Source organism: Zea mays, chromosome 8 (genome assembly GCF_902167145.1).
Source record: "Zea mays cultivar B73 chromosome 8, Zm-B73-REFERENCE-NAM-5.0, whole genome shotgun sequence".
Classification (NCBI taxonomy): Eukaryota; Viridiplantae; Streptophyta; class Magnoliopsida; order Poales; family Poaceae; genus Zea; species Zea mays.
In genome coordinates this window covers 64,553,353-64,564,480 of record NC_050103.1, presented here as the reverse complement: position 1 = coordinate 64,564,480, position 11,128 = coordinate 64,553,353, and the positions used below count along the sequence as shown (strand labels likewise).

General features: G+C 39.9%; 1 long non-coding RNA gene across 2 annotated transcripts; it reads left to right on the top strand.

Moving 5' to 3' along the window:
- Positions 1-1,190: 1,190 nt before the first annotated feature.
- Positions 1,191-5,296, top strand: LOC109941649 (uncharacterized). Of its 2 annotated transcripts, XR_002264366.2 has the most exons (4): positions 1,191-1,385; positions 2,738-4,094; positions 4,791-4,935; positions 5,074-5,261. It is a non-coding gene; the product is annotated as an uncharacterized lncRNA (long non-coding RNA). The 2 variants fall into 2 exon arrangements; XR_004851954.1 differs by having other exon boundaries at positions 2,738-4,935; positions 5,074-5,296.
- Positions 5,297-11,128: the final 5,832 nt, after the last annotated feature.

Sequence of the window (11,128 nt, the reverse complement as noted above, 5' to 3'; positions counted from 1 at the left end):
GGAACCATATGACCCTGACGTTGATCTAGCTCTAAAGGGGATCCTTGATGAATTCAAGATGGTAAACACAACGATAGATGAATGAAGCCTCCCAATCCTCTGGGACTCAATTCTGATACAATTACTAGTCCCAGGAGGCTAGTAAACACATTTATACATCAGATGGTTCCAGATCTGCTTAAACGAGACAAACCTTTAAAGGTGGCGATCAACTTTAAGAGTTGGTCCACAACTCGAGACATATCATCAGAGTGGGGCTGAAGCAGCCCGATATACGCTGCGAAGCAAAATGGCGGTCCAACAGCCACCACTACTAGAGATACGCTTATTTAAGACGCACATTTGAAGACGGATATCATTGTATTTTATAGAAACGTCTTTTATCATGTGGTGATGAGTAAGATAAGACAATTTATTAAAGATCTGACTTTAATAAATAAGTGTTTTGAGACATTTACATTGTAAGAAATGTCTCATGTTGATTTAAGATGTTTTGTTATCGAAAGCCGTCTCAAATAAATATACCTTCTGAGTTGTTAAGATTGCAAGAATTGCCTTATATTTTGGTTAGTATATTAGACACTTTTGTATACGAAACCATCTCAAATAAAGATATTATTAGGGTAGCCGAGACTATAAAGACCATCTTAGATATTAGTGAGTATACTAGTCACTTTTAAATATGAAACCTTCATATGATATTTCTGATAAGAAGTATTGTGAACAACGTAGTAAATAGTGAATTCGGCTTAGTTTGATGATATATATGATACAAAATGTAAAACTTTTCTCTGTAACTTGATATAGATGATTAAATGAACCCACATATGACCCTATCATTATGTGTCACACAACAGACCTAATTCATCATTTTGCTTTAATTCCTATCATTTATGTACCAAGGGGTTTAGAAAGTTATTTCCATCCTATGTTTAATATATTAGTACTTTTACATTTACATTGTCAAAGTGTAAAACCCCGACCATTTGAGATTTAGACTAAAAAACCAACATTTTCCTATGGGATTTTCGTTTTCCCAAGGAAAATTAGTTCATTTTCCTTTGGTAAAATAGAAATACCTTAGGAAAATAGAGTTTCCAAACTAGCCCTAAATGATCCCTTGTAAAGCAGATCTGTGATCAGGTGCGTCCACTTCACCTCTTTTAATTTATGTCGTACGTTGTTGTTCCGACGGTAACGGGTGCATCCCTAGAACGTGGCACGACGAGGCGTTTCTGAAGGAACAAGAAAGCAGTGTCGCCACCACCACGAGAAAGCAGGCATCGCCTTCACAGTCAACAAAAGCTACGGCCTACGACGGATACGGTCTCCCCTCCACTGCCTCCCTTGCCCTATTGTCTTCTTCATCTCATCGCATCCCATAGGTACGAACAACCCTCTTTAATCGCGCTTACTCAGATCAAATCTTGTCTGTTAGGGTTAGTTAGCTGCCTTCTTCATGCACCACTTCGTCGTTGCGGCTAGATTGTCCAGTTGTCTCAGTCAGCTTCTCCAACATTGCTTTCCTCTTGGATTTAATTTATCCTACTTAGCACAAACCGATCGTAGAGCAAACTGCCATTTGGTAACAGTTCTAGATAGGGCCAGTTCTGATTTGGTATGAAGTCCCCTACAGCCACACTTATAAATTCCCCAAGTGTATTTTGCATCTCCATTATTTTTTGACTGATATGAAGACCTTTTAGTTTTCTTACATTCGGTTCAGTAGTAAAATGCAATTCCAATCTGCACTACAGCAGAGTCCGCGAAGTACAGACATACATTTAAAAAAATATCAATCAGCCTCATGAATATATCTAAGGTTGAAATATAATCAACACTAAGAGTACGCGACATGCAAATTACACATGTAAGTAGTCTTTTAGGAAGACTGAATTTTGTTGCTGCATATGGCTATTAACAGTTATGAAATACAGACTGTATAGAAACTGAATGTCAGTAATGAAATGCAGACCGTATAGAAACTGTCTAGGAGTACTAAAACTTAATGAAAATGGAACTGAAATGTTTGAGAACACATATTGCAACTTAGAATGAAAAGAAAAGGTTGCATATCATCATAATATAAAGTGATTAATAAATCAATGAATTGAGATGTACGAGGCATGATACCATGAGTAAGTTTCCAGCATAAGCAACTACTTTACGACATACTTTTGATCTATCCTTGAGACAATTGCAATTTGCAAGTGACCCTTCACCAGAATCTTTTAAAACAATCTCTTTGACACTAGAACACAGGAAAGCAATAGCTTGATGAAACAGACCTCAAAGTAACCAAATTAATTTCCAATGCTCAAAGAGATGTACTTGATTTAAATACGAACAGAATGTAAGAAATTTTATTTCTTAATAAGTTTGCAGATGCAGAGAATGGACTGCACCAAATTTAACTAATGTTTATTTCGCATGCTCTATATAATTATATATATATGTCTAGCTGTTCAGGTCTTGGAAACAATATGTGTAAATATAGCAACCTAACTCTAGATATTGTAAAAAAATATTAATTTCCATAGTTGTCAACATATGTGCGTTTATCAGCTTTTTATTACAAATGCACGATGTTCCTTCTTGACCACTTGTATGAAACAATGAACTAATATTTGTTAGTAGAGATTATTTTTATTAATCTAAGATGTCATTTTTTAACCTAACCTATTTAGCCTTTGATTTTTTTTCTTCTAACTAATGCATGTTTTTGTTGGTATTGCAGTTGTGCCAGTTGGAGACGCTTCTGTTGCTGAAGGAGACCTACATAAACTATAGTCAGCCGCTAAGTTAAACAAGCCACGTGCTGGGCCAGAACCTAGCAGGCTTAAGGATGAGTAAAATGATATCTGTTCAACATGAGGCACAACGATATCTATCTTTCAAGAATCAGTAAACTGATATCTGCTAGATGTGCTTCTCTATCTTCGTTTGTTTTGAAACACATATATAGTTGAAAAACTGTAGTGGTGAGAAACTCGAAATGAATCTGAGCCAGAACTCAGCTCAGACTGCCAAATTTCATAATTTTATTCACAAATTTCAACAATATTGAACATTGAGTATATATTAAGCGAATACCAAAATCATGTTTTCTAGCATATTTCATGCCATGATGACATCTTCCTGGCAATGTGATCCTAGCCACCAGATGCATAGTTGCTGTATTTTTATGAATGGTATTTTTATAACAAATTATTTAGAGTCATAAATGTAAATATGAATTACTAAAAACTTAGGAGGAAACACTTCTTTTAGTTTCTACGAAACAATTTTAGGACATCTTAGCCCCTGAAGTACCTAAAAGCACATATGGGTATCCAGCTGTTGATTGTTTTTCATCATATTGTGTTTGCTGCAAAAGTGCAAATATAACACATATGCACAATGGTGCTATATGGGTGAATGTCATTACTGCAGTCAAGGTGTTTATTTTCTCATAATGTTGCTTATTTATTAGGTGTTTATTTTCTCATAGTGTTGCTTATTTATTAGGTCATTCAACCTAAAATGTGTCTTATGCCATCACAACATTGATTTACTCCATGATACATATGGAGTGCTGGAGGAGATAGTCCCTATTAATTGATGTTAATTTGATTCCCATGCTATTGTTTTAGTAATCACTAATTTCCCTACCTTGTTTCTTGATTGCTAGGCTCTCTGTAGTTTACTAAGTGACTTTTTGTTAGCTACTGTGATATCGGGAATTGATAACAACCATCATCTTTATAATAGTTATTACCTATTAGGATATGCAACATCTTGAACTTTTAGGTACAGGCAGATATAAGAGTGAGCGCCTCTCAACTTGAACGGATTATCTTGTTTCTATGTTTTTGTTTATCACATAGACGAAGTTAATGCTTAATCCCTAGAGATGCATATAACCAAGTGGCGCTTACTTGGATCTGAGAACCTCTGGTGCTTGTTTATCTCAAGTAAGCCTTTTGAGTCTTAATGTTTCATTGAAGAACATCAATGCTTAATTGCAAGTCAATGTTGTAATTCTTGAGAAGAAGCCAGGGAAGCTTATAAGAAGAAAGGATGGGCTCTAACAAATCCTTTACCTAATTTACCAGGTAGATCAGCTATTTTACCTAGATTTATTCAGGAAAGTTTACATTTAGCCTTTCTTTGGGAGAATCTTACATTTTAACTTATGGTGCACTATTAGTCCACTGCTTTTGAGAACAAGGAGGTTCGTCATGAACTAGTTGTTCACAATATGCTAAATCGTTAGAAAGTTAACTACTAACTACAATGAAACCGATTTTTTATGAAACATTTATTATTTTGTCACCACTTGCAATACAGAAGACAAAACTCATGAAATTTGATAAATGTAATCCTCACATTTGAACCATAGTAGTGCAGTACCACAAGAATAGTTTCATTCATTATCTGCAAAGTCATCCCTTATAGTTGTCAATGAACTATCATGTGAAGGCAGAATTAGAACTTTGTGATTCTCACATTTGCGATTGCTTGTTTATTTATGTGTCTGAATAAGAGCGTTACTACAAAATATTTGACCTATTTTGGCAATTTTATTTATTGTGTAATCATGGCCTAGATGTTTAGATTATTGATTAGCAGATTTTCTATGCATTATTCTGAGTTCGTAGACAATAGACATAGGTGTCTTTTGATATTAATTTTCAGGTCAAAGGTCAGTTTTGTGGAAAATATACAATATGTTAGTATCTTCAATAGTACAAGATCATGTACCACATGTCAATATTAATATCAACTAATTTCTTGGTTATTTACAATAGGATGGGAGAGTGTCGAATGATTTTTCAGATACTATTTCTTGGTCCGTCAAATCTATTTGACCTAAATGCAAGTTTTTGCTCAAATGTGGCAAAAAATGATTGTCTCACCAATTGTCAGCACGGCTGCCTCCAACAAAGTTAGAATGTAAGTTCTTTTGACAGATGCAAAATCTGGCATTATTCTATCCTTTTTTACACATACATATGACCTTTGTGATATCTCATAATGTGAGGTGTTCAACTATGTCTAACTACTAATTATTGCCTTCACCTATTTGTATAGGAAAAGATGGAATAAAACTTTGGTGGTCGCACATGTGTGGAGACTTGAGTTTATATATACTTAGTTAGGCTCAATGTTAACGCAAATAGGTGATGACCAAAATTTTCAATTAGTACTTTAGTTTGAATTTAGATTACACTTTTGTATGAGTTATTTGACAATGCTTATTTATGAGATATTGAATGATACTTATCTATGTTATATTAATTATAATGTTATTAAATACATGCGTGTATGTATATTTCTCTTTTAAATTATTATAATACAGTATATAAAAAATGATTATAAATGGAAGAATGTATGACAATTTAAGTCATTTTGTTTAGAACTTAATAAGACGGTTTCCAAAGCGTATGATATCAATCTCCTAAATGCGATGGTTTTCATGTTGCAGGCGTCTATTATTCATATGACATTATAGACAATTTGATAAATACTTGGTGACTTATAATGTTCATATTATCGATGGTTCTTTAGAAATATTATCGATGGTTCTTTAGAAGAAGTGTCTTGTTGGGGACTTGTTCTCAAATGCTAAGAGTTAAGAACAAGGCAACATGAAAAATGTTAAATGTTAAAGTCTTTCGTCATTCGAAGCATTATCTCCCTTCGGATATAATGAATCCCGGACGAAGGTTATGAAAGACAAGCCTTCATAAACACAATAAATGATGGAGAAGGATTCATACACAAGATATGAAAAATAATATAAACACTTTAAACATTGTTATTAACTTATTTTTATTTGCGTTACTGTATTAACAATAACAAATTATAAATGTACCTTCGGCTCGAAGGAAAGCAAGGGTACAAGAGTGACGCAAAAGCAAATGCCAAGTCCGCGTGCCCAGTATGGGAATACTGTTCACCTATTTATAGGCACGGGTCGCAGCCCATGCAAAATTACATCCAGGCCCTTTGCCTATGACAACAACTCTATAGTAATTTATCTGGGTCTAGATAGTCTTTTCCTCTTTAAGCCGGTTTCCTCTTTTCTGCCATCATGCCGAAGCTCCCTTGCGCACAGCTTTGGCTCTGCTTCATCCTTCGTATTATTTCCGTGCTTCTTCATACCGTGGGCTCTTGTTCGAAGATCCCTGTCCACACACTATACTACAGAGGCATTGTTAAATCATGTTTTTGAGGGCCTTCGGAAGCTGAAGGCCCCCAACAGTAGCCCCTCGCAATATTAATTTATTAGAATGATAAATTTAGATTGCGACATGGACGAAGGCCTTAAGCCGAAGGTCCGAAAAAACAACTTCCCTTTGCTAGAATAGCAACAGTCATTGACAAGTGGGACCCTCAAGTTTTCAATGTACTAGGCGTATAAATAGGAGCTCACCACGAGTTCATTTGGCACGCTTTCTTGCCATCTGCTCTTGCTTACTCAATTTTTAGCTCTTGCGCACCAACACTTGATTGTCTTTTTAAAATTTTTAAGCTTCGGTTCTGAGAGAAGTTTCTCAGCACTTTCGAAGATGTCTGAAGACAAGAAAGCCGTCGCTGAGTCGAAGCTGAGCCTTTCTGAAGAGAAGAATCTTGGTTTTCTTGAATTAATGGCAAAGACAAATACAGAGAAGATTACCAGGGAGATTTTGGAAGGTTTGTCTGAAGATACTGGCGATAGCGACAGTTATGATGTGGAAAGTGGTGGAGAAGACTCCGAAGATCGACCCTGGCGACCAAGCCATACAGTTTTTGGAAAATCAACTATTAAACAGAGTCATCTTGATAATATGAGGGGAAGATATTTTCGGGACATGTCTATTGTAAGGGCTGATGACGGAGAGAGGACCGTGCCTACTCCCGAAGAGAATGAAGTTGTGATCTTCCGAAGCTTTTTCAAGGCTGGGCTTCGGCTTCCATTAAGCAAATTTGTGGTTGAGGTTTTGAAAATTTATCAAGTCTACCTACATCAAATTACTCCCGAAGCAATCATAAGAATGGGAATCTTTGTCTGGGCCGTGAGGAGCCAGGGCTTGGAGCCAAATGCAAAAAGCTTTTGTAATTTACATGAGCTAGTATATGAGACAAAACCCTGGGGTAAAGAGCAATATCATAACAATTTTGGCTGTTATAGCTTCGGCCCCCGCTCTGGGTCAAGCTGTCCCGTGCCGACTTTTCAGAAGAGATGGCCCGGGGACTGGATGAAGGAATGGTTCTATGTAAAAAACAATTTGAAGGTACGAGAAGATATTAAAGATATTGTTATGCGTCCTATTTGGCAACGCTTCGGCCTCCGGAGGCCGAAGGTGGAAATGGATGAAGCAGCAGAAGAATGCCAGAGAGCCTTCGACGTGGTTTGCTCTTTCATCGGGACTAGGGACTTAGTTCAAGAGCACGTGGCCTACAGGGTATGGCCACTTGTAGAAAAGTGGGAAATACCAGAGGAAACCATCAGCAAACCAGACGAAGGTGCACTAGTTAAATTAAAATACACCTTCAAATATGGAGATAAGTTCGTCGAGCCAGATGATGACTGGCTGAAAAGTATTGAGGCCATAAGCGATGAACTGCTTGGATCATACTCGAAGGCAGAAGATACTGCACTATCTGCGGCCTTCGGAGGCCGGAAGAAGAAAAGACTCAACCGAGTATTTGATGCCATTGGGTTTGTCTATCCCGACTACCGTTATCCAATACGGGGTCAAAAAAGAAAGGATACATCTTCTGCGAAGGAAGTTGCTTCAACCGCTCCTAGTGAGCCGGCGCCGAAGAGGAAAAAGATGAAGGTTCTTACACACCGGCCACGCTATATTGAACCGGCCACAGTGCCTGAGTTTGTCGCTGAGACCTCTTTGGCCACCGAAGCCAAGGAGCCGACTCTCCTGTCGAATATTGAAGGGCCGGCCAAAATGCCGGCGATGGAAAAAATAGAAGAACCGAGGGCTGAAGAGACAAAGATATCGGAAATTCCAAGTCCTTCAGCAAGAATTGAGGTGCCAATGCCAATGCTAATGACAACCCCCAAGAGGAAAAGAATGGTTAACGTGCTAGATGTACTGGAAACGATAAAATCTTCAAGCTCTACTTCGAAGATAGCTGCCGAAGTTCCAAAGGCACAAACTGAGGCCGAAGCTGCCAAAAATCAAGCGGAAACTGAAACTGGGCTTTCAGAGTCTACCAAGAGAGAATTCTTGGAAATTGAAAAAGAAACGAAAAAAGAATCTGCAGAAGAAACTTTATCTGAGAAAATCGCCACACCTATTCCCGAAGCATCTTCTGAAGCTTCTGACTATATATTACGTCATGCTTCGGGTAAAAGTCTGAGCGAAAAAGAAAAAAGAGAAGCTCAATTCTATGCACAAAAATTGAACCGAAAGGGGCGCTGATATTCAATGGCAGTGGAGAAGAAGACTTCTTGTATTGTCTCCCTGACAGCAAGGAGATTTTTGTCTGTCGGGAGATGAGCAAAAGCTTCGGATTCCCAACATTAGAAGACGGGCTCTCGGTGTTGTCAAAGAACGAGCTGGCCGACAGCTTAGAGTACAATAGTTTAAAGGTGAAAAATGAGATCTTTGTATTATTTCTTGGAACAAAAATTTTTCATTTGTTTAAACTTATTAACACACATTTTTCCAGGGCCTTATACATAGCAATGCCCCCAGGGCACAAAAAGATGCCGAAGACGAAGGGTGTACCATAGCCTTGAGCAACCTTCGTTCTGAAGTAATTGAACTAAGGAACGAAGGTCTCGAAAAAGATAAAATATTATACTCGTTAGTGAATAAAATAAAAGAAGACGAAGCTGCTTTCAAAGCTCAAGCTGAGGCTCAGGAGCGCGAAATTGAGGATCTTCGGAAACAGCTAGTCAGAGCTAAAGAAGAGTGCACACTTGAAGAAACAAAACGAGAAATTAGTGAACAATGGGCCAATCATTTAGGAAAAAACGTTGAAGAGCTTCGTGCATCCAAGAAAAGGTGTTATGAAAAACCTATAGAATGTGTTAAGAAAATAAGAACCAGCTTCGCCAGCGTTGGCACATTCTCAAGTGAGGAAAACTTCATAAGGGGTGACCCCGAAGGCCCAATTGGATGGATCAGCCACGAAGCTGAAGCTTTTGAAGAAGTTTTGAATAGCCGCGGAGACATATGTGCTTTTTCGGGTGTAGGGGGATTGCCACTATTTTGGAGAGGAAAGGCTGTGACCATGTGAAATTCTTGGCACAATCCGAAGCCGCCTTATCTTCTGAAGATATAAAAGACCCCTCGGTCGAAGCGAGTCTGGTTGGTAGAAAATTTTTCACCGACATCTGGGACAATGGTGGCCGGGAGATGGCCCAAGAAATTATACGAAAAAGCGAGAAAGGTATTCATGACGCTAGAAAAGTAGCAGAGGCCGCTGAGAAAAGTGCGGATCTCGAAGGGAAAATAGGTATTGTCTAGTAGTTTTTGGCTCTTTGTTGTAATTTTTTTGATTTCGAACTTGTTTACACTTTGTAACATAGCCGCACTTTCTCCTCCCTCAGAGCCTGCCGAACCATCGGCGGTCCCCCATGCGAAGGGGGACGACAAAATTAGAAAAATGGCCGAAGCTATCATGGATAAAGTTGTTGATCAACTACTAAACGAAGCTGCAGAAGTAGTTCTAAGGGAAGATTAGATGTTATTGTAAAAATATTTGGAATGTAATATTTGTTGAACAACATGTGTAATATTTTGTAACTTTGAATGTAATATATAAGCTATTTATGGTTCAATTTTTTACGATGCATGAAACTTTACATACATACCATTTTTTGAGCCTTCGGCGAAAAACACCTTTCCTTCTTTTCATGCTTCGTAAATAATATCCGTATTTTCATAAAAATATCCAATCGTCGTAAAATCAGTAACCAATAGATCTTTTCATTTCGGAGTTTGACGAAGGTATGCTTCTTCGATAATTATTCTTGTGCCTTGGCACTGTTTCTTCGATACAATCTTTGAATATCAACATTGAACCCCCTTCTTGCGTCATCGATGCAATATGATGTATGATGTTATGCTATGCAAATGATGTGATGATGTGATGTTATGCAAAATGATATTTGCCGAAGATCGACGTTTATTTTTCACTGTAAGCCTCCCTTAGGAGCTTCTTCGCCTTTTACTTCAGTGGAATCAACATTTATTTTTCGCTGTAAGCCTCCCTTAGGAGCTTCTTCGCCTTTTACTTTCAGCGGAATCAACGTTTATTTTTCGCTGTAAGCCTCCCTTAGGAGCTTCTTCGCCTTTTACTTTCTATCGGGGACCATAATTAGGGGTACCCCCGAGACTCCTAATCTCAGCTGGTAACCCCCATCAGCACAAAGCTGCAAAGGCCTGATGGGTGCGATTAAGTCAAGGCTCGGTCCACTCAAGGGACACGATCTCGCCTCGCCCGAGCCCAGCCTCGGGGAAGGGCAGCCGACCCCGGAGGATTCACGTCTCGCCCGAGGGCCCCCTCAAGCAACGGACACACCTTCGGCTCGCCCGAGGCCCAGTCTTCGCCAAGAAGCAACCTTGGGCGGATCGCCACACCGACCGACCGTATTGCAGAAGCATTTAATGCAAGGATGGCCTGACACCTTATCCTGACACGCGCCCCTCAGTCGACAGAGCCGAAGTGACCGCAGTCACTTCGCCGCTCCACTGACCGGCCTGACAAGAGGACAGCGCCGCCTGCGTCGCTCCGACTGCTGTGCTGCTCGACAGAGTGAGGCTGACAACAGCCAAGTCCGGCTTCGGGCGCCATAGGAAGCTCCGCCTCGCCCGACCCAGGGCTCGGCCCCCGTCTCGGCCTCGGACGACGAACTCCGCCTCGCCCGACCCAGGGCTCGGACTCAGCCTCGGCTCTGGAAGACGACAGACTCCGCCTCGCCCGACCCAGGGCTCGGACTCGGCCTCGGCCCCGGAAGATGACAAACTCCGCCTCGCCCGACCCCAGGGCTCGGACTCGGCCTCGGCCCCGGAAGACGACGAACTCCGCCTCGCCCGACCCCAGGGCTCAGACTCGGCCTCGGCTCCAAAAGACGACGAACTCCGCCTCGCCCGACCCTAGGGCTCGGACTCAGCCTTGGCCTCAGACGATA